We start from the raw sequence: 24831 nt of genomic DNA, 5'->3' as shown, positions 1-24831 counted from the left end.
AAGACTCCAAAACGGGTACAAGGAAATAACAGTTTAAGTAGTCTTCAATGCAACAAATCCAATAAATTAAAGAAAAATAATGCATGAACAAGGAGTAACTGCTCCTGAAAAACCGATCTCTCTTTCTATAAACAAAACACATACACTCAACTTAAAGAATAGAAGCAATATTATTATAACTAGGCAAAAATGTAAAAAAAAAAAAAAAAAATTCAAAATGATTATACTTTAAAAAGAAAGCCACAGGCAACATTATCCCAACACAATTTATAGATGGGCAGAATGTGAATATGTAAGTAACTAATACAGACATTCAGAACTAATTGAACACACACCCACTGACCCACACACACACTCTCCCTTCTTTTCTTCCTCCCACCTTCCAAGTGTAACTTTTGTGCTATTAACATATACAATTGAAATTGTGAATTTCCCATTGGGATTAATAAAGTATCTAACTATCTATCAATTATTTTGGAAACAAAGAAATGCATTTCAGGAGCTTTATCTTCTACAGCCATATTAAGCCACCTGGCCAGAATTTAATAGGAGCAGGACATATTTTCATTAGGAAGGTCATACTAAAAGGTGATCACTGGTATTTCTTGAACAACTGATTAAATAACTGGAACAAAGATATTCTTCTGGCATGTATTCAGTAATCATTCAAATCCATCATTCCATTAATTAATATCTTTATCCCACAATTCATGGTTCACTGAGAGCCAAAGTCTACTTTAGCACTTTCAGACCCAGTAATAAAAGGTTGAATGACGAGGGAGACTGCATAGCTCCCATATTCATATACCTAAATTTGATCATAGTGAGCCAATTTTTATTTGCCAATCAACCTAAGATGTATTCCCAAAGAAAAACTTAAGCAAGCTCATTGAAAATGTGAGAAATCTATAAAACTGTTGAATTTGAACCAAACCTCACAAACTTAAGCATATTAATAAAAGAACAATCATGGGAGCAACAAAAAGCAAAATAAAAATATCTGCCATTTTTGGAGGGTGTTAAATATTCAAAAAAGACTGATCAATTGCAGAATTTGTCTTGCTTGTTGTTTCCAGGAGCAGCAGTGTTACAATGTACAGAAAGACCACAGTCAATTTAACTGAAACACACGTTGTTTGTACGGTTTTGGAAAAAAAAATAGATGAATAGGATTGTCACACTTGGGCTTAATGGTCTGTTATCAAAATTGTTTTAATCTTGTAAAATGAATTTATATATTTATTATATACACACATAGTGAATTCAGAGAATTCAGAAAGTATAGTCAGGCACCAGCTTACGGCTCCATTTGGCTGAATGTCAAATTGACCGTACATTGGTCATAAAGTGTACAGGTCATTGCAAATGAGGCTCTGTGGGTCTGGTTTGTGTCAGTGGTTTGCATAGTTTAAATGCCAGTATGGAGTAAAACGAACCAAGTTTCAAGCTTTCATGGCAGAATGCTGGGTCAGTAAAGGGAAGGCAGTGCAGGCGGAATGTGTAAGAATGAGCCACATGGAGGAGCACTGATGAAAATTAAAGGACCCTCCAAAGAGTAAAATCATGTTACTATTGTTAATTCACACAGTCTCATAGCAAAACATTTCTGACTATTTATAAGGTGTTTCTATCTCCTTGATGGAAGTAGACAGTGCAAACCATCTGCACATATTGGAGACATAAAGAGGCGCCAGTTGCCTGAAGTGCGACTTTAAAAAAAAAAATGCTGCATACCATGGTCAATCATTGTTCGGAACATTAGAACTCTGTGACAACAATGATATATTTTAATTTATTGCTAGTTTGTGGCCATTTATTGGTTGCAGCATCAGTACAGAAAGTAAGACAGCTAAAAGCCAGCTACCTTTGCAGCTCTACCCCTGCTTGCCTCACTATTTCTATGCAGAGTGCATCATTCTGTGGTTGGTAGTACTGCACACGTATGTGATAAACAAAAGGCAATGACCTTTGCAGCCTACAGTGGCTGATTTTAGGAATTTCTAGAACATTATCCCCCTATTGATTTCCTAGTCTCAGCCATAATCGTGAATGGTCTAAACTCAGTTGGCAATAAATCAGCGCTCAACTGTATTCGGATCCCTCTACTTTTTTCACATTTTTATATGTTGCAACCTTTATTTAAAATCTTTTAATTTTAATCCTACATTAAGCAACACTCAAAACCCTAAAATGACAAAGTGACAAAAAATAAACTGAAATATTATATTTACTCGGTAGTCGTCAAAGCACCTTTTGCAGCAATTACATTCTGGAGTCTTCTTGAGTATGACATAAGCAGCTTTACACATCTATCTTCTAGAAGCCCACTCAACCTCTCTGTCAAGCTGGTTGGAGACGGCTCATGCAACTATTTTCAGGTCTCTTCAGGAATATTCAATTGGGTTCAAGTCCGGGCTCTGGCTGGGCCACCCTAAGCCACGCCTGTGTTGACTATGCATTGGGCTGAGGATCTTCATCCTGTTTAGCAGATGAACCTTTGGTCCAGTCTGAGGTTCTGAGCATTCTGGAGCAGGTTATCATTAAGGACATCTCTGTACTTATTCCATTCAGCTTTCTCTCAAAACGGTCCAGTCTTCCAGTCCCTGTTGCTGAAAATCATTTCCAGAGCATGATGCTGCCACCATCATTCTTCACTGTTGGAATGATATTGAACAGATGACAAAAGGGGGGCAGCTTTAACAAACATAATGCCAATATTGGTATAATCAGAGCAGAGAATCTAGTTTCTTACAGTCTGGGCAACTTTAAGGTGTCTTCTTGCAAGCTCCAAGTAGGTTTTCATATGCCCTTAAATGTACTCAGTTATAAAGTCCAGATTAGAGAAGTGCTGCAGTGATGGTTGTCCTTCTGGAAGATTCTCTCTTCTCCGCACAGGTTCTGCGGAACTCATTCAGCTGGTCAGAGTGACCATCGGGTTCTTGGTTACCTTTCTTATCATTGCCTTTCTTCCACAAGTGCTCAATCTGGTCAGCTCTAAAATAGTCATGTTTGTTCCAAATTTCCTCCATTTATGGATTACGAACCTTCAATGCTGGAGGAATTTTTTATTTGTAGCTTTCCTTAGATTTGTGTCTTAACACAATCCTCTCTTTAAGCTCTACAGGAAATGTCTTCAACCTCGTACCCTTGACACACATTGTCAACTGCGGGACCTTCTATAGACGGGCCTTTCCTAACCAAGTTCAAACAACTGACTTGACTACAGGTGGACTCCACTTAAGGTGCCGAAACATCCGAATGATGATCAACAGAATGGGAGGTACCAGGGCCAAATTGTAAGTGTTACAGCACAGGGTCTAAATATTTGTATTAAAAATAAGATTAAATATCCCATTGACACATTTGCAAAAATTTCTAAAATCCCATTTTTGAAATGTCATTCTGGGGGTATTGAGTGCAGCTTAATGCAGGGAAAAAATTATTCTAAATGATTTTAGCATAAGGCTACAATGTAACAAAATGTGGAATGAAAACTGAAGGGATCTGAATACTTTTTGAATCTGCTGTGTGTATATACACACACACACCCAAAAGTATATACAAATCAGCCACAACATTAAAATCATTAAGAGGTGAACTGAATAATGTTTATTAACTTGCTAAAATAGTACCTGTCAAGGGCTAGGATATATTAGGCAGTAAGTAAACAGTCAGTTCTTGAAATTGGGCAATTTGAGCAAGTTTGACAAGGGCCAAATTTTGATGGCTAGACGACTGGGTCAGAGAAGCTCCAAAATAGCCGGTTTTGTGGGAAGATACTGATATGCAGTGGTTAGTACCTACCAAAAATGGCCCAAGGAAGGACAATCACTGAAACGGTAACAGGGTCATGGTCAGATTGCTTATGATGAACTCTGCTCACTCCCGAAAGCCTAAATTGAGCATGCAAGTGTAAGAACTTGACTTTGGAACAATGGATTAGGTGGTCTGATAAATCACCTTTTCTTTAAGAATATGTGGATGGCCAGTTGCGTACGCATCTTTTACCTAAGGAAGGCATACCAGCAAGATGCCCTATTGTAAGAAAGCAAGCTAGCACTGGCAGTGTGATGATCGGGGCAATGTTCTGCTGGGAAGCCTTGGGTTCTACAGTAGTATTGACGTGGATATTAGGGCTCATTAATACTTCACGCTCAGAACGTGTACGTGCCCGCATCATGGCTGCCACGCGTTCCCAGCGTTCATTTGATGCGTCCTCTGAGCAGGTCCTCAGAACTTAAAGTGACGCGTGCGGAAGTTGCAGTACCAGCAAAAAGTCGGGGGGCACAGTGTGGTAAAAGTTGGAATGTGATGTCTACATGTGACAGAAAACCGCTTTGCGGATCCTATGAGATCGGTGTGCGCGCTTCGATGTTTGAGGAATGGTTCGAAGTGGTGAAGCAAAATGCCAACATACGGATGCATTCGTGGTGCTTTTATATTCAAGCGTAATGACACGATACATTTTCAAAGTCTCATATACCATCTTCTGTGCCGTCTTTTTTTTCTAGGGCTTCCTCCGGTACTGACAGCAGTGGCAAACAGCAAAAGATCACCAAACTGAGCACATTAAATGTATGATATTCCAACTCTCTGCATATTTAGAATCCTTAGATTTATACTTGATATCACTTTCATGATAAAATCCATTGAAGTATGCCTGTTACATTTTACAGATAAATCGGTAATTTCATTTAAATAATGAATACTGTCAATAATGACACAACATGGGAGTGACACAGTGGCAGAGTGTTAGCGCTGCTGTCTCGCAAGGAGTCACGTCGCAGATATTCCCTGCCTGCAGTTTAAATGTTATCATGCTGGGTTTCCACAGTGTGCTTCGGTTTCCATCCAAAAATATGCAGATTTGGTTACATTAAAATGACGCCAGCGTGTATATGTGTGCTTGTATAAACCTTGCAACGAGCTGATGCCTCGTCCAAGGATTGTTTCAGCCTCGTGCCCAATACTAGCTGAAATGGACAAATCCCTGGAGTGATGGATTTAATCATTAAACATCCTTTTCAGTGATACTGCGGTAAGGTGTCATCGGAGTTTAATAGGAGTTCCAGGCAATTCACAACACAGCAAAGCCGAACCTGTTCTCCCCGTGATAATATCTCTCACTGCCACCTGGTGGATTCCTCCAGATTTATGTAAAGTATGCGCGCAAGTATAAACAGTACAACGCTTGCGTAGCACGAGCATCCTCTGTAGCATGCGTCGCGTGAAGTATAAATCTGGCCTTACTATGACAAATATCACCTACCCAAAGACTGCTTCAGACCATGGAAACTCCTTCATGGCAACTGTATTCCCTCATGGCACTGGCCTCTTCCAGTCGGATAATGAGCCCTACCATCCTGTAAATATTGTTCAGTATTGATTTGAGGAACACTGACTTGGCCTCCAAAATATCCAAATCACAATTCAATCAAGCTTCTGTGAAATGTGCTAGAAAAACAAGTCCGATCCATGAAGGCCCCACCTTGCAACTTACAGGGCGACTTAAAGGATCTACTACTAACATCTTGGTTCCAGATTCCACAGAACACCTTAAGAGGTCTTGTGGAATCTATGCCTCGATAGGTAAGAGCAGTTCTGGAGGCACAAGGGGGACCTACACATTATTAGGCAGATGGTTTTAATGTTGAGGCTAACTGGTATATATGGATCTGTATATATGGATTATACATGGATTTGTATATATGGATTATATACACAAACACTCATTCACTCACTCACTCATTGGGCAAATCATTAGAACACCTGCTTATTAATACAATTATCTATTTAGTCAACTATATGGCTGAAGCACAATGCATAAAATCATGCATATACAGGTCAGGAGTTTCATAATGAGGAAAAAATGTGATCAGTGATTTTACCTGTTACTCGATTGTTGGTGACGGACGGGCTGGTTTGAGTATTTCTGTAACTACTGATCTCCTAAGATTTTCAAACAAAAGTGTCTGTAGAGTTTACTCAGAATTGTATGAAAAACACAAAACATCTGAGTGGCAGTTCTACAGATGGAAATTCTTTGTTTATGAGCGAGGACAGAGGAGAATGGACACAGTGGTCTGAGCGGACAGAAAGACTACGGTAACTTAGATAACTACTCTGGAGAACTTTGGTGAGCAGAACTTGAGGCAGATGGGCTACAACATCAGATGCCACACTGGATTCTGCTCCTTCAGAAAAAAGCAGAAAGCTGAGGCTGAAATAGACACCGCCTCACCAAAAACAGAGCTTGGTGTGATGAATCTTGATTTCTGCTGAGGCCCACAGTTGTAGGGTCAGAATCTTCTGCCAACAGCATAAGTCCATGCACCCAACCTGCCTTGTGTCAACAGTCCAGGCTGGTGGTGGAATGGTGTGGCAAATGTTTTCTTAGCACACTTTGGCCAGTTAATGCCATTTAATTATTGCTTGAATGCTACAATCTATTTGCGTATTTGTTCCTGACTGTGTGCATCTCTTCACGGCCACAATTTACCCATCTTCTAATGGATACTTAGAGCATGATAATGCACAATAACCACACAACAAAACAAAAGTTGTCTCAAATTGGTTTCATGAATGTGACAAGGAACTCTGTGTTGGTCAGTGGCCTTCCCAGTCACCGGAACTGAATTCAAAAAGATTCACAGCATGAATATGAAGCTGACAAATCTACAAAAATTACTTGATGCATTTATGTCAACATAGACCAGAACCACAAAGGAATTGGGAAAATAAATGCCATCAAGCAGTGAGGCTGTTCTGAGAGCAAAAGGAGGCCCAACAAGGTATTAGTATAATGTTAATAATAATATGCTCAGTATGTGTGTGTACACACTCACACACTTAGTTTGTTCCTGAAAGCAAATATGAAGTATTTACCAGACATTAATAGCAGATTATATTAATAATTCCATCCATCCACCTGATAGGTTAGTCCAATTTTACAACATGCATCATTTCTCATACTGTAAGAGTACATTACTCTTCAGGAAAGTATAAAAGCTAATAAATATTTTATCTAGGATGCAATTTTTGGAAGTGACCCATTAAATAATAATTACATTGCAGACAGACAACACAGTAATTTATTAAATCTTGTCATATTAACTTAAATGTAAGGAACACTACAACAGAAAGTGGGTAACACACAAACAAGTTTCCTCCAGCTTGGATCCAGTTATGTACAAATACATCTGTCTTTTGGCATGTGGACTGGCCCCATGTTACAAAACCTTCTCTGTTCTTTCATTGCTTAATGCAGAAAATCATCTTAGAGCTGGATGAGGTAAGGAATACCTCCATGAATTGCAAGGTAAGCATGACACGAAGCTATGCTGCATATGCCAGTTACTGGGATGCAAATTTTTAAGGTCTAAGAAATCCATAAGCAGATTTGATAATCAGATACTGATGGTGCATATTCTACTAGTTTCAAGTATAAATAATAATACTGCTAATAATAATACTGATAACAATACTGATGATAATAACAATAATAACAACAATACATTTATATAGCAGTTTTCTAACCTGCTCAAAGCAATGTGCACAGACTGTGGGGAACCACTTTAACAAAATGGTTGCAGCTATTTCTTTGAAGTGATTAAGGAAGTCGATCTTTTTGAAATTAGCATGGGGTTTTCTATGTGGCAAAGAAGTGCAGTAAAAGATTAAGGAAAACTTTGTTTTAGCTTGTGAGAGGTTAAAATTCGGTACATTGTGCGGAATCATCGGTACCAGGAATGGCAAGATATGGGACACAGAGAACAAATTACTGGATGACTTTGAACCATTTCATAAATGAAAGGTACAAGAAAATGTGCCCTTGTTCCACTTTTCCTTTCAAATGCCACAGGCCGCAAGTGTAACTGGGGAGAGGTTTAGTCCAAGCTGACAAGAAATATATACACACATGCACACACTCAAATAAAAACATACAAACTAGACAAAAAGACAAGCAAAACCAATTAAACAAATAATTCTCAAAATTGTGGCATACCATTCAATGTATTACTGAGGAAGTTATTTCCATTCAAGACTTCTCATCTAAAATACCACAATTGCACACAAAGAATTTCACATACTTTGCCTGAGAAGCTAATCTTTCCATTAGCATCCAATGAAAATTAATAATTAAACACTGCATAAAAGGGTAAAAAGAATCAACAGATTATTGAATACATACAAATTATCTTGAGTGCTGTAAACAAGTTCAAACATTTCAAAACATGAAAATGGACTGCACTCAACAGCTAACTAAAAAAAGAGCAAAAGATTTTCATTTACTATCTTTGCAAAAAGACTACTGTATAAAGAACATCATTGCAGACAGATGCTAATAACTGAATAATCAAATGCAGCAGTAAAAAGGACTAGTATTACAAGAAAATAAATTTAGGCAACAACATGTTAGAATGACCACTGCATATGTATAGTTTTCTTGTGATTTTTTTAATCAGTGGAAATTTCTGCCTTTTCATGAATGTAATGTTAAATCATGACACTTTATTAACCTGTCATGCTTCAAAACAACTTGGTAAATGAAACTAACACAATGGTTAAAAGTACAAAGAAAACCATGACATATTTTCCATGATATCTGAGTTACGATATAATAGTATCATCATTGTGATGTTTGCAATATATAAAGTACTACAATTCTGTCAATATTGTCCCTTTTTTTTTTTACCTAAAGCTACAATTGGAATTATAGGTAAAAATGAGAAAAACTTCTACACATAATAAGAAAAACACTATTCTCATTGGGACCCACTTTTATATTTTACACTGTCAAAATGATTTAAGTATTACAGTAGTTTCCAAAGATAAGCTGTAAATATTCAGTTGTGTTTATCAGTAAATCATCTTTAACTCCAGTGGCCTCATATATAACACTGTGCGTAGAATTCACACTAAAACATGGCGTACGGAGAAAAGCAGAAATGTGAGTATGCACAAAACAATCCGGATACACAAAACCGTGCGTAAGCCAACTTCCACGCACTTCAGCTCCATGAATCCCGGACAGCGTGAAAAGTAATGCATGTGCACATATCTACATATGCAAATTAATATAAACAGCCCCTTCTGTTTGGTTAAAAGACAATGGCAAAAGCATGTGAAAAAAAGAATTTCAGTGAATGAAAAGTGGAGCTATTTGTTGGCTTAAGCAGTGGTATAAGCAACAAAAACATGGCGGAGGCACTCGAAATTTCAAGTTCAGAAAGTCGCAAAGTGCCCGAAATAAAAAAGAACTCGTCAGATATTCTGTTTCAGACAATATTACAGAAGCTGACGCCCATCCCGATGACATGATGGTGCTGCTGTGCTAAGTACATCTTCAGATGCTGGCTGCACACACACTTCTGCCTTGGAAACTGCTAGGAAGCCATCTGGCTGTGTGTTAGACTGTTCTGGAGTCACAAAATGCAATAGTGGATGCTGTAAGAGATGTGGCCAATGAACTAAGGAATAGAAGTGCTGTACTATGTGATCTTGACCACAGTTTAAATGAATTGGTTAAAAAATACATTCTGCTAATTACACTGAAACAAAGTTGTAATGCTGTTCGATTCGGCAGATCATTTGGTGGGTCAGGGTCAGGTTCATCATAGCACATCTGTTCAAGTACATGCCTGCATAATGCAACACACTTTTTGTGGACTATAGAGCAGCACATTAATAGAGTGAAAATGCATTCCTTTTACATAAGCAAATTAATTCTTGGAAGGCGCCTTTATAGTGTAGTGACAGTACTGAACGCCACAATGATTGTCTGCTCTTTACAAGGCTATTTGAGGTGACTAGCTATTTTTAAAAGAACTGCTTGCCTTTTGCAGCACGAGTTAGAAATATCACCTGCTACTGTACAGAGCTGTTGTTTTCACAGGCACTCCTGCTACAGATGATATAATGCCAGCTCATTCTTTTGGGGATTCATACCTGGCTGATGTAACTTGTCTGGCACCAATGCAATGGCAATGTGCATGCAACTGACCACTCAGATTACATTTGGAAAACCAAACGTTGCTGTGAATTGCACTTTGATGTTTCACAATTCAAACACTATGTAAGGAAATGTTATACATCTGGATGACAAGTGGATAATACAATCCTATACAGCAGGCATGGCGCAACTCTGTGATGTTTGTGAAATAAAAGATTTGTCAGCAAGTTCATGTTGAAAAACTCTTGAGGTTAAAAACGAGAGTGAACAGAACTTGCAAGGAAGGGGGCTACCATGAAAATGTGCGTGGCTTTACGGCAAGTTTAGTTTTTATACATTAAAAATTGTGTGAGGAAATGGGCGTACGCAATATTTTTGTGTTTACACACTGTTTATACATGAGGCCCCAGATGATTACTTTTTAGAAAAGCCCTTACATTTGTAATAGGATTGTCAACAAGTAATGGATTTTGTAATGTTTCAGATCTATAAAGTAGGTATTGTTCTGAATGGGGATGCATACACTGACACTACCATATGTGATATTACGTTACTAGACCATTGACATGTTGTTTACACAATAATTCAATTACAAATTAAAAAAAAATGACAACAAAAACAACATGTTGAATGTTATTCACTTTCAAAACAGTGATAAAATATTACAAATTAATTAACCCCCGCCCCACCCACTCTTTTCATCTTCTTAGAAAGAGTTTAGCCTATTTTCTTTTTCCTTTCCTGGTTGCACTTCAAGGCAATCAAGACATGTGTGAACACTGAAGGCAAATATGACAAGCAATTTCAGTCAGGATGTGTTGCACACAACTCTCTCAAGTGTTCTCCAAATAACAGGAAAAAAAGACCCATAGTACAAATTGTATGCATGTCAGTTTAATTACAGATTTACACAAATTGCAAATTTGTGACTACTGCAGACCCATCCTGGTACAACAAAAGTAAAGACCACTTTTGTTTATTGAAAAAGCAGACCATGCTGCTTCTTTAAAGAAATGCCACAAGATTAGGCCATGGCTAGATTTTCTACAGCAAATGTTTATACTGCTAAACATTAATGTTATTGATTTTTCTACCTTAAAATAAACATAATTTTGTGACTCCTATTAAACCAGCAAGTTACACTGTTATGCTGATACAACCTATGGTGAAGCATGTAACTTTCTTCTGAAGAAAGAAGAGCAAAAAATATATAAAGCTGCCATTCAAACAATAAAAACTGGCATATGTAAAACCCACAAACTGCCATTGAATTTAATATTAGCAAATGTAAACAAGTTCATGACCATAATTTATGAAGTAGTACATAAAATGAACAGAATCAAAATCAGTATGTGGTTTATTTAAATACTCGGATCATGAGTATTTGATTTTCAACCGTACCGCAACGCAACCAAAATATATTTCATCCCATAGTTTTAACACAATTAGCAAATTATATGTAGGCAAACATGCAATTTTATAAGGTTCATATTTGGGTAGGACTATTGTGACTTGGTATGCATAATTTTTATCCACACTTACAGGGTAAGATGAACATCACAGTTGCTAAGACTAAAATAATTATACAGCACATTAGTTTATCAACTATCAAAAGATTTTTCCCTAAAATCACCACTAAGTACTAAACTATTGCAGCATACAGGGAAACCTGTACAATTAACCTAACATTTTATTTCTACTGTATAAAAGTTGACAAGTATTTTAAAAGCACAACTAGGCCAAAAATCATATATCAAACTAAACTGTAACATACCAAAATTAACTCAATTATTTTCCATTGATAGAATGTATAGAAATGGCAATTTCATACGGATGGTAAAAATGTTAAATTTTAAATTCTGGTAACGTGTCAAGTTAAATCTTAAGTTTAAATCATACAAATCTCTTAAATATCTAACATTAAAGAAAACATTTTTAAGGGTTTACGTATTTATATAAAGGGAATTTAATGATTTTTTTTCCCCCTCTTCTCTCTTAGTAGAAGGGGCTAAAATAAACAGAAACAAAATTACATACCTTCACCAAGCCTGGATGAGAAAAATACAGAATGTACTGTTTCATGATATGATTATTAATTATTCCACAACAAAAGTTTACACTGCCAATTTAAACAATGCAAGTAAAACATCTTCCTCATACACTGCAACATACTTACCAATCTTGTATAAATTGACAGCAAAGCAGAAACTACTTTTAAAGTAAATATATTAAAATAATTTCTCACATGTATTAAGTTGTTAAAAATAAACAGTAAATACATTAAAACCAAGCAGAATTTTATAAAAAGATGTTATTACACATTGTTTAGTTATGTCAGTACCAAAGCAGCACATATTTCTTATGGCCAATGTAACAAAGAAAACAATTTCCAAAGTACTTCTGTGTTACATCACTTTAGAAAGTAAACAGGAAAACAAATAGTTTAAGAAAAAAAATCATTTTACTTACTACAGAACACAAAAGGCATTTATAAACAGGTGTACACCACAGCTGTGTACCTAAATGTTAATATGAAAAGTAAATTAAATTTAACAATGACTTCATAAACTTCATTTACATGGTTTAACAATAACAAACAACATTTCTTTTAAACTCCACGTTATTGCAATTAAGGTTCTCTCAAAATTTTACATTTCAGACATGTAAATATTTAACATATATACCTTGCAAATACGTATTTTCACTTTTAGTAAGTTCTGTCACTCTAAGCTTGATTAGCCATTCTATGTGGGTGGTTTAAATCTAACAGAAAAGTGCAACTTGGAGTTAAGGTTAATATCTCAAATTCGACATTTAAACATTAATAGTAATAAATGGACCATAAGCTTAAACAATGTATTCAAATTTTCCAAATATAAACTATTTTAGAAGTATTTGTCTACCATAATCTTTCAGAACATAACTACCATAGATACTCGCGTATAAGTCGAAAAATGTATGCCTTAAAATTCATTCAAAAAAACAGGGTCGACTTATCCATGGTGCAACACAATTGTCCATAGAATTTGGGTAATGACATTGTACACTCAACGCTTCACGTCACAGGTCATCTGCCGTTTCCCATGGTCTTTGAAATAATTATAAGCCAGCAATACTATTGCTAATTAGCAAGTTTTTTTCTAATTTCATTAAATAATTCTTTAAACTGTGAAATACTTGAATTTGAGCATTAGCTTTTGCAAGTTTTGGATAACAAACATACCATTAGCTGCCACGTGCAACCAGATTTGGAATCAAAAGAACCAAGGCAACGCACGCTATCAATGCGATGCAAGCGCAGCCCACGATTCAAAAAATTTCTCTGCCTACCTGTTTGTCTCGTCTGACAGTAGCTGAAAAGCAGCATCAGGAGAGAGCAGCCTGAAGTAGTCCAGCAGCGGGTGATCTGTCGTGTCCAACAGCAAGCCATGCTGTCTTGTGAAGTCCGGTAGCCAGTTCGGCTCCCACGGATCAATGTCTGGGTATTCCTCCCACGCAAACCTTGCCGTAGCTGCATCGGCTGCGCGAATGCGTTTAGCTGGCAGCCAATCAGCTGGCGCGGCATCGGCTGGTGTCCGATCAGCTGATGCCGGCTTCTCATTCTCTTGCTCGATCCCTGATCACTGTCAATAAAATCCAATTCTGAAAAATCAGAGTCCGACTCAGAGATAATGTGCAAAACATCGTCTGCAGAGTGTTTTCTTTTCTGCACTCGCTTCGCTCCCTTGTGACATATCAACGGCATTTTGCCTTTGTTTATATTTCGCAACTCACGCACGCAAGGATTAGTTGCCAAGCCAACGAGTCTAGCATTTCTCCAAGCACAGAGGGAATGCCTGTGACGTGACAGTGAGTTTTGTCGCCATTAACAGCTGATTGTCGCCCTCCATCTCTGATAGCTGTTAAGTTTTACCCTCGACTTATACGCGGGTCATAACAAATTTCGTAATTTTCGGCTTAAACAATACACTCCACTTATCTGCGAGATCGACAAATACGTGAGTATCTACGGTAATTCTGACTTTAGTTGTAATGGATAAAAGCATGCTTGCCAAGTATAACAGCAATAGCTGCTAGAGATGTCACAAGAACAGATACTTCAATACCAAGTCAATACCAAAATACAGAGTGTTACGGTACTAGCTTTTTACATGATCAGTACTGTACTGACGAGCAACAAGTGGACTTGTTACTTCATAAGGCACAATAATGCATGATCAAAGTGTGAATAAAAACTAAATGTGAAAATGCCTCACAGAGCTACAGCATCACATTAATACATTTCAAAGAAACACAGCAGATGTCCGAGTCATGGTGGTCATTAAAAAAAACTAATGAATACACAAAGGCTTTGTTATTATAAGTTTAGCCCATCATTGGAGACGCAAGTTGTGATTAATTACTTGCAGATTGTGTGATTAATCACTTTTTAATACCTTGTCCTAAGCAGCTCTGATATAGGCTTTGTTATTACAATTTAATCCCATCTTGGAAATGCTAGTTATAATTATTTACTTGCAGATTGTGCAATTAATCACTTTTTAATACCATGTCCTATGCAGTTCTGATAAAGAACACCCATTGCATTCATTCTCCGACTGGATACCAACAAGTATATGGCCAAATATCCATCCACTTTTTACCCAGTGTATACACTTCAGGTTTGAGAGGAAAACCTCACACAGAAACATATGTTACATGTGTATGTATTTTATATATATATATATATATATATATATATATATATATATACATACATACATACATACACACACACACATATATATATATATATATATATATATATATATATATATATATATATATATATATATATATATATATATATCTATACTAATAAAAGGCAAAGCTCTCACTCACTCATCACTAATTCTCCAACTTCCCGTGTAGGTGGAAGGCTGAAATTTGGCAGGCTCATTCCTTACAGCTTACTTACAAAAGTTAGGCTGGTTTCATTTCGAAATTCAAAGCGTAACGGTCATAACTGGAACCTCTTTTTTGTCCATATACAGTAATGGATTGCAGCTCGCTGGCCATGGGAGGCGGGGTTGCGGGGGTTGCACATCACGTCATCACGCCTCCCACGTAATCACGTGAACTGACTGTGAAGGAGAAAGGACGGCCTTATATGGCGTTCGTTTATAAAACAGCGGACAGGCTGTGTAAAGGCAGCTTCACAAAAAAACAGATCCTTAACCAATTGTTATTGGTATATTTTCCCTCAATTTAAAAAGGTTTTCTTTTCTTCTTAATTAAAATTTAAAAGCAATACTTCACCGCTGCGAAGCCCCTCTAGCGCTGATGTCCGAGGTTCGATTCCCGTAAGCGAGTGTGTACGCCTGATGAGCCAAGAATTAGGGCGAAACACGTGTCGCGTACTCTTTGCATTATTTGACAGTAAACTATTTTCAACCATTCTATGATCTGCTTCTCACAACTGAAGGCACATGGCTGATGTTAGCTGACTTGCTGGCCAACCATAAGCGTTACCTGGTAGGTAACCACCCATACAATCAGATTGTGATTCAGACTACGAATGCCGTGAATGTAATTACCCCGATCTACATGCTAGAGAAAACCTCAATGAAGAAGAAACAATGTGTAAGCATACATATTAACACATGTGCAATTAAACGTGTGTATTTACGGGGTGATTTCTCAGGCTTAAAAGCTTGCCTTTTATTAAAAAGATAAATGCAAACTGTTTTCATTCTGAAGGGCACAAACCACGTTGGATTTCAGCCGTTAAACGCGCAAAAGTGACGGTACACCAGATAAATAAGCACAACATATTATCAGTTGTATTGTATGCTTACAATACATATAGAAATGTGTTAATCGTTAACTAATAGTATGGGATGGTGTTTTTCGACTCAGCTACAGATGCCGATGGAGACCAGAACTGCTTTGGAAAAATATGAACGCCTTGGGGCCGATCTGGAAGAAGGTAGCACAGCGCCTTGATTTAAACGATTCCATGTCTTGGTGGGTTTGCGTAGCTTATTGTTAATATCTTTACACCTGTTCTTAAGACTTGTTGACTGAAACGGGCTTTCACGAAAAAAGTTAGTGCTTTGCTACAGGATACACCCTCCACAAGTTAAAGAAGTAAAAATAAAGGTATATATTTCTGTTTTATTTAAACCTTTTAAGTTCGTATGCATAGCCCCATTTGGCTGTTTTAGTTTTTTTTTTTTCTTTCTTCAGTAATATTAAATCTTCTTAAAGAAAAACAACATATGCATTTTACTTTTTTTGTATCTCTTTAGTAATATTTTAGTGTAAAAGGATAACCAGTATTTAAACCTTTTATGTTACTTTATAAAGTTATTTTACAAATGTTGAAAAATTAATAAGAAAGCTACATATTTTGGCAGCTGCTGCTTTAATTTTCAATGAAATGAAAAAAGCTCTCCAAGAGAAAACCTCAATGAGGAAGAAACAGTTTGCACTATCTAAAAAGGAGAAACCCTCATTTATAAAGGTTTGCTGCAGATGACTTAACTGAAAATAAATGAATAGTTCCTATGTGTACAATACATATTTATCTATTTGACTTATGCCTTTATTCCAGCAACTTGCAACATCTGAGGTACAATTTGTTACATTACTTTTGTTTTTTTGCAGCACAGGCAGGTGAAGTGACTTCCTCAGGGTCACACAGTGGTGTCAGTACCAGGATTTGAACTGACAAGCTCCGGGTTTGCTGAAATATTACTGAAGAAAGAAAAAAAATGAAAAAGGGCAAATGGGGCTATGCATACAAATGTCCATCCATCCATTATCCAACCCGCTATATCCTAAATACAGGAGCCAATCCCTGCCAACACAGGGCACAAGGCAGGAAACAAACACCGGGCAAGGTGCCAGCCCACCGCAGGGCGCGCACACACCCACACACCAGGGACAATTTAGAATCGCCAATGCATCTAACCTGCATGTCTTTGGACTGTGGGAGGAAACCGGAGTACCCGGAGGAAACCCACACAGACACGGGGAGAACATTCAAACTCCACGCAGGGAAGCGAACCCGGGTCTCCTAACTGGCACCTTTCACTGCGCCACCGTGCCGCCCGCATACAAACTTAAACATAATAGGTTTAAATAAAACAGAAATACAGTATATACCTTTATTTTTACTTCCTTAACTTGTGGAGGGTGTATCCTGTAGCAAAGCCCTAACTTTTTTCATGAAAGTCCCTTTCAGTCAATAAGCCTTAAAAGCAGGTGTAAAGCTAAACTTGCAGCACCGCTATTCAATTACACTTGCCTAACGCCTCTCCTAAGAGGAGATACTGTGGGATCTGGGCATCAGTCAAAGCACCAATCACAGGCCCGATTAGAAAGCGGGAAGCTGTGATTTGTCGTCTCCCTCCCATGTAACAATCACAGCCCGTGTTACAATGCACTATGTATGTGTATATGTATATATGTATATGTGTGTGTGTATGTATGTGTGTATATATGTTGATATGTGTATGTATGTATATATATATATATATATATATATATATATATATATATATATATATATATATATATATATGTATATATATGTTTACATAACTTCTTTAACACACTACTTCTCCGCTGCGAAGCGCGGGTATTTTGCTAGTGTATATATATATATATATATATATATATATTTATATTATATATATATTATATATATACATACACACACATACATATACACACACATACAAGACTGGAATGTGAGCAGAATCTGTGCCAACAGCAATGTTAGCAACAGCTGTAAATATCAAACCAGGTTTCAAACAATAGGACATTGACTTGTGTACACCAGTGATAAAAAGAGCTGCTCCATTTGTTGGTAACACAATAAAATGTGTTTTATGTTTCAAAGCTTAACAGGATGAAGAATTTCTCTAGTAATATGGCGCGTACTTTTAAATTTTATTTGGAGAAAATAAAATTGCTTACAATAAAGTCGAACTTGTAGAAAAAATAACTTCATAAAACGGCAAGTACTGCATTAATAAACGTACTACCGAGGCATGCAGTTACACCAATACAGGAAAACAGCATACTGAATACGAACTTAAAAATGTTTAATTTGTTTCCACCTTTTGTTTTCTGAATGCAAACTAATGCTAATGAGTAAAACCCCTAACGTGTTGAATGTAGTTAAGAACATATGCAGTAAATCATATATTTGATTAGCACTGCCTATATAATACAGTCTCTCAGTTTCAATTAAATGACTACAAATAACCTTAGAACATTCATTTTGAAATTCTGGATCTGTACACATGCTAGACAAAGCCATTTCACTCATGTAAGATTCTTCGAAAACAGCATCAGAAAACCTGTTTTAACAAGAGTTTTTGAATAATCTCATATATATTTCTCTTCTGGTTCGTCCTGCTTCCACTTCAAAACTGGTCCCGCCCACACGCAGTCGACACGGCATTTCTCGATTCCTATTCGTCCTCTTCCATTTCATGCACTATACTGGCCTGTTGAGTGTAATACATCCAAACAAGTACTAGAGGTGCTGCCACAATGATAAAGTAGCTTTACCACCTCTGCGGGAGCCACCTGTGTCTTTACAACAGCTTCTTACACAGCAAACATCAGAAGCTAAAAATTATCGTCAACACATTTGAGAATACAACTCCTCTCTAGCGTTTGCTTCCATGGGTGCATAGATAACTCAACCTCCTGGCCACGGACCATACTGTTTTAAAATACACAGGCAAATTTATCACCAAATCTCTCCAATATACGCTAACACTTCTACCTCTCCAGGATATGGACAGTTGTATGTTTTTGACACAGCGCAAGCTACTGAAGTACGTTTACAAAATAAAGCAAACTCTGCATGCAGCGAAAATGTACTTCTCCAGCTGGATTCCATGCTCAGAACCATCAACCCCTTCGCTAAATCATACAAACACATGCATGAAATCGCTCAGTCCAATCCAACAGCATCTGTACGCATGGTTTTCAAGGAAAACCCTGGGCAGGATTTACGACGATACAATGCCCCAACATTGCAGCGATTTTCGTTGAGAAGATGGCAAAACGCCTGCTGAAAGGGATATTTGCATCTATCCCATTGGCAACTCCTGTAAACAGATTTCCACTCTCAATATGAATTGCGATCCTATGGTTTACCCACTTTTAATTCCCTTACGGAGATATTGGATGGCACAAAGATTTACAAGATGTTCCCGATAAAAGAAGCGCCAAGCGAATAAGGCTTACTCAATGCCAATTTTACACGTACAGATTAGCAATGAGGAATACATTTAGTATTCTGCACTCCAGCGGCAAACTATTCCAACAGTACGTCGTAGATGCATATGTTAAAACAAAGGGAGCGCGTCTCAACTATCTCAGATTACATCAACAAGATCTGCGCGTGGAACTATCGGATGCACTGCAAGCAAACGCTGAAAACAACAACGTACGTGTAGGCAAAATGATCATATTACCGTCCACATTTCCAGGAAGTCCAAGATACATGCAACAAAACTATTAGGATGCCATGGCCATAGTACATAAATTCGGAAAGCCCGATTTATTTATCACTTTCACATGTAATCCTACTTGGCCGGAAATTCTACATGCACACTGCGTCTTTCAAGAAGTATTTATTTCTTCTTGATTTCTGAATTCCTTTCTCACCGTTTTCTATTCCTATTCTTACACCGCCGTATGCTACGGTGGGCGTTGGCTAGTGGGTTAATATAAAACTAAAAACTCTTATTTCACAAAGAAAACCTTAAATTTGAGACAAATGTTAAACCAAAAAAAAAAAAAAAAAAAAAGGGGGTTAAATTAAGACTATTACGGCCCTGAGAGTTTGTGACATATAAAACTGGAATCTCTTAAATGTCATTCTGTAGCAAGCTTTAAAAAAATAAATAAATTATGCAAATATACATCTTATAGTAGAAAATGATACAAACCCAACAGAGGGATTCTCAAAAGATTTTAAAAGTGTGGTGTTACCAAAACATCTTCAGAAAGTTTGTTTAAATGAAAATATTTATAATTATTTAAGAATTCAAAGTACAGACATAATAAAGTTCAAAATTTTATTTTTATTTACATTTATTTTATGTAGTATATTTTACAAAATGTTAGAGAGTAAGTTTAGAATGTGAACATGGTTAAGAAATAAGGTAGTCCACCCCATTCTGAAATCCCTTATATTTACTTTTGAGCAGCATAATCTAATCCTTCTTAAGTGTCCTTGAGACCAGCGTGTTGGTTTTGTCGCTGCGGACAGAAACAGAATGAAGTTTGGGGAGGTGGTTCACCTTGGAGAACAACCACCAAAGTCATGACGGAGCAATGTTAATTGCTTAAACATATCATAGCAACCCATCGCAAGACACTATACAAACGAAACACAACCCATTCCCATTAAATATAACCCATTTTGGACTGTAACCCATAGTTTACGAAACTGTGGACTAGAGGAATCCCTATGTCTATCACAAAACAAATTCAAGTCTTGCACTGTAGATAGATAGATAGATAGATAGATAGATAGATAGATAGATAGATAGATAGATAGATAGATAGATACTTTATTAATCCCAATGGGAAATTCACAACACTGTTCACTGTAATTTGATATTTATCAGTTCCAATACTAATTTACAAAAATGACAGTTGGGCAACTACTTGATTAATAAAACACCATTTTAATATTGCTGTTACTATCAATATTTATTGATTTTTATATTCTATTACTGAAAAAGGCACAATATTGTCCACTTGAATAACAGACACTTATTTAAAAGGCAGATTTCTATTTTTCTCATGGTATCGAATAGGTATTGAGAATTGTGAAATTTCACAAGTAATTATATTGAATGCAAAAACTCATGACATCCCTAGAAACTGCTGGATTCCTCTCATTTCCTACAACTATGTATTCAACATTTCTAGAAGAAACTAATTTTACTCTCCTCATATTTTGATCTATTATGCAACACTGTATATTCAATCTTCAGTATCATTAAATAATCTTTATCAACAATTTGATTCATCTATGGGAGCTACAAGATTTAATAAAAAACAGGACTGCTCAAAAGTATGATGAGGTAAATAATAATATTTAATAAATATAAATGGTTTAATGCTGGTCATGAAAAATGTCACAATACTAATGTTTTCACATTACAATCAGGTTTATTTGCTAAACAGTTCTAAAATCAAATCAAAATCAAATCACCAATTTTGAAATACATTTAAAAAATGTTTTTCATGAACTAAACTAAATTTATTAGCTCTATACTTACTAATCTACAGAAAGATGGTAAAAGACTATGCAAAAATCTGAAAACATACTGTGTAGCATTTTTTTCATATTAATCCTGTAAGGAAGGAAAGAGTTAAATGTTTAACTAGAAAGAGCAACAAAGTACTGTATTAAAACATGTTTCTTTCATCATTTCAATCAAAATAATAAATGATAAGAGGGTTATCAGTTTTCAGTTGTGATTTGTGTATTTTTTCTGTCCTGGTTGTGACAGTAATTTTTTCTGTTAAAGCCAGAAATCATAAAGCTGATCTGCATAAAATTACACTGCTCCCAACTGTGCTCCTTTACTGTATTTCCCCTACTTAAATGTTATCAACCATAACTGTAATGGGTAAATGTTGGCAATTAACTAGACAAATTACAGAATGCTTTCCATTACCCCAGGAAATTTTTAGAGGCCAGTAAATTAAACAATAGATTTAAAGCATTAGTGTAAAGTTTTGACATGATCCTAACAGCACATTGGGTTTTCATTTAAAAATCACTCATAACAAGTTGGCACCACTCACCGTGCCAAAGAAGAACATGTACTTATATTTTACTGCAGCTAAATGCATGACCAAGCTACAGTTTGTTTAAGTACTTGGTCAAAAATCAAAAGATCTGAGCACAGGATGAACAATACTTTTAAAAGTAAACACATAAAAGTAATATTTTGAAACTTTTCAAAGACTAATATGTACATATATACTAGTGTTATAATTCTTAAATAAACCTACTGAATTGCCATTATATTTTGATGACCAGAATATCAGGCATGATGTTAAAATTAGTCCGAACACTGCCACACCATATGCTAGTATGTTGTCCAAGATTACATTGTTGGGATGGGTTGGCCAATTTTTATTCAGTTCAAACGAAGAAGAATTGAACACATGATATTTTAACAAAATATTATGTTCCAATTACCTATACACAACTTATAGGTAAACTTCAAACACCATTGAGAAAAAAAAATGCTGAAAGAAGAGCTGGATGAAATTAATAAAAGACAGACTGAACAAATAGTGTAACTATTAAGATTATCTTCTTAAATAAATCATAACAATCAAAACTTGCTTATCATTTCAGATGGTTATCTGAAGCAAGCTTGAGATGAACTCCACTTTCAAGTGCAAGAGGTTTTTTAACAAACTATAAACTGCTCATTATTATATAAATTCAGATAAGATTTCTATAATTAGTGCTGTAGATTTGTTGGACTGAGGCTCAAATATCTCTATTTCTGCATTAACAGCTTTCTTTTTAGAATAGTGCATCTGAACTAATTTCTACACATATCTTAACTAAACCATCATTTAGAATATTGCAAGAAAAATGCATTAATACATTACTTAAAAGCAGAAAATATATTACTTTCCCTCAGAGTTTGACATTTGGGGAGTTTTGCTTATCTAACAATGACCAAGCTATAAAACTCCCTGTTCACTTTCACACTCTCCACTCAGTCTCTGTTACCTACTAGAGCTCTTTCACACACACATATAAGACAACTAACTCCAGAAGGGACTTGTGCATCAGCAGTGGCCAATTCTGCTTCAAGAACATGAAACTTGAAAGCCTTTCTGGGACCTCTAATGTTACTGCATCTTCTAAGCCTAAAATCAGCAGATAAAAGCCATCTTCTAGTAACTGCACAGGAAAATTCCTCATTTCCTGCCAGCCCCTAGTGGCCTCAGCTTTTAAACAGATAAAACTGTTCTTCATTTTCTGAATAGAGACCAGCTGGTCTAGAGAGCATGTAGCCTATTGCAAGCCATCAATGGCTACTGCCTGTAGCAACAGAATATGGAAATTCACACAAATGCTGGATTGTCCGTACTGTAATATACAGTCTACAACCTCTTAACAATTCACACATGATTTTTTCTTACACTGCCAGCAAGATACTCTCTCTTAAGTTTCCCTTAAAATAATCTGTAATTGCATGCCACTTTAGTGGTACCCTTGTGATAGGGTAGAGAACCCTCATGTTCGGAGCATGCACTGACCATTATACCATAAATGTGGACACGAATTTCCTGACTGTACCTTGTCTGCGGACATGTACACTTGGGAACAATTAGTAAATATTTATATAATGTGGAAGAATACTTTTAGGGTAACAGAGCATTCATCTTAAAGAAATAGCATAAAGGCTTAATAAATGTCAGAAACCTGTTCAGGCACACCAGGAAACCAGATAAAGGTCAAGTGAACAACAAAATGTACACTGAAAAATAAGAATTGGTTTAGGAAAAATACTGAGATGGTCCAGTAAATAATGTACCAGAAGAACGGCTGATGTAATATACAAAATACACTTAAGGATGACTAAGAAATCAGCAGATGTCCTATAAACAATAAGAACGGACAGCTGTTATATGCACAGAAATTTCAAAGGTGGTAGCCCAAATCAAAAGGTATAAGAAGAACCAGAACATAATATAGTACACTTTTATTTTATATAAATCATTTGGGTATAAAACAATGAACCAACCACAGTAAAATGTATGCATTGATTGACACTGTATGTAAATTCAACAGTTAATAAAATTAAAGTCTATTCTTTGTTTCTTTGACCATTCTGGCCATACTGTAACAGACTGCTTTTTGAAGAATGCTCCCTCCAAGGCATTTTGCTGAGGAGTAATTAAAAGATACAATGAACAGCTTTTTTCCTGCCTGATTACTGAATTGTCCTGTTAGAGGACGTTTCTTTCTTTAATAAGATGTTAAATTTATTACCACAGTTATTACCACAAACTGACCACAGTTTTTGTCGGCCAACGTTAAGGTGATCAGTACCCTTGAGGGAACTCCCAGCAGAATCTCAAAAGATGCGAAGCTGACGAGGTAATTATGGTGCGTCTGAAATTAGGAATGAACTGTTCCCATGTGCATGGAAGTCACGCGATCGTCGGACCAGAAATAGAAGGAGAGGAGGTGTGTTCATTCGTTCTTCTGGGGATAAGGCACTAGGTTAGACGTCATGCTGTTAGAACAGGAGTGTTTTGCGTTTAGAGTCAAGGTTAGTTTTTAGTGTTAGAGAAAGTACAAAATTCAGTGAGTGCCTTTTGCCCACTAGAGGTAATAAGGTGGCAACCAGTGGGAGGGAGAATCCCACAGGAAGATGGGGCTAAAGGTAGAATAAGATAATTGTATAATAGAAGTGTAAATCAATTTATGCTATGCAGTATGCAGAAAATATTTAACAACAAAGAATATGGAATGTTTATGTACAGTTTGCATGTCCTGTGAAAATAAATGAGTATGTATTTTTGTTTTGTGCCAGGCAGAGTGTGTAAATAAATAAGATGTCTTGATGTGCAGCAAATTTAAAGAAATGTGTGTATGAAATACGTCTTGAAAGAATTGTTTCGTGTGTCTAAAAATATTTTTCTGTGCCTAAGAAATATGTGAATGGGACATCTTTGTCTGAAATGTACTTGTATTAAACTGAATATTGTGCACACAAATATAGAAATATCTGATAAAGTTCCAGAACTCTGAAAATGTTTAATATTTGATAAAATGAATATGTCTCCACTTTGCTTATAAAAATGTTTACATG

The 24831-nt window shown here is 36.3% G+C and overlaps 1 protein-coding gene across 2 annotated transcripts in view; it reads right to left on the bottom strand.

The window, feature by feature from the left end:
* pspc1 (paraspeckle component 1) overlaps positions 1–24831 on the bottom strand; it is a 177448-nt gene that overhangs the window by 49120 nt on the left and 103497 nt on the right. The gene's annotated exons all lie outside the window — the stretch shown is intronic.

This window comes from Erpetoichthys calabaricus, chromosome 4, assembly GCF_900747795.2.
Source record: "Erpetoichthys calabaricus chromosome 4, fErpCal1.3, whole genome shotgun sequence".
Lineage (NCBI taxonomy): Eukaryota > Metazoa > Chordata > Cladistia > Polypteriformes > Polypteridae > Erpetoichthys > Erpetoichthys calabaricus.
The sequence above is the reverse complement of the archived record's forward strand: the minus strand, read 5'-3'. Positions and strand labels throughout refer to the sequence as shown.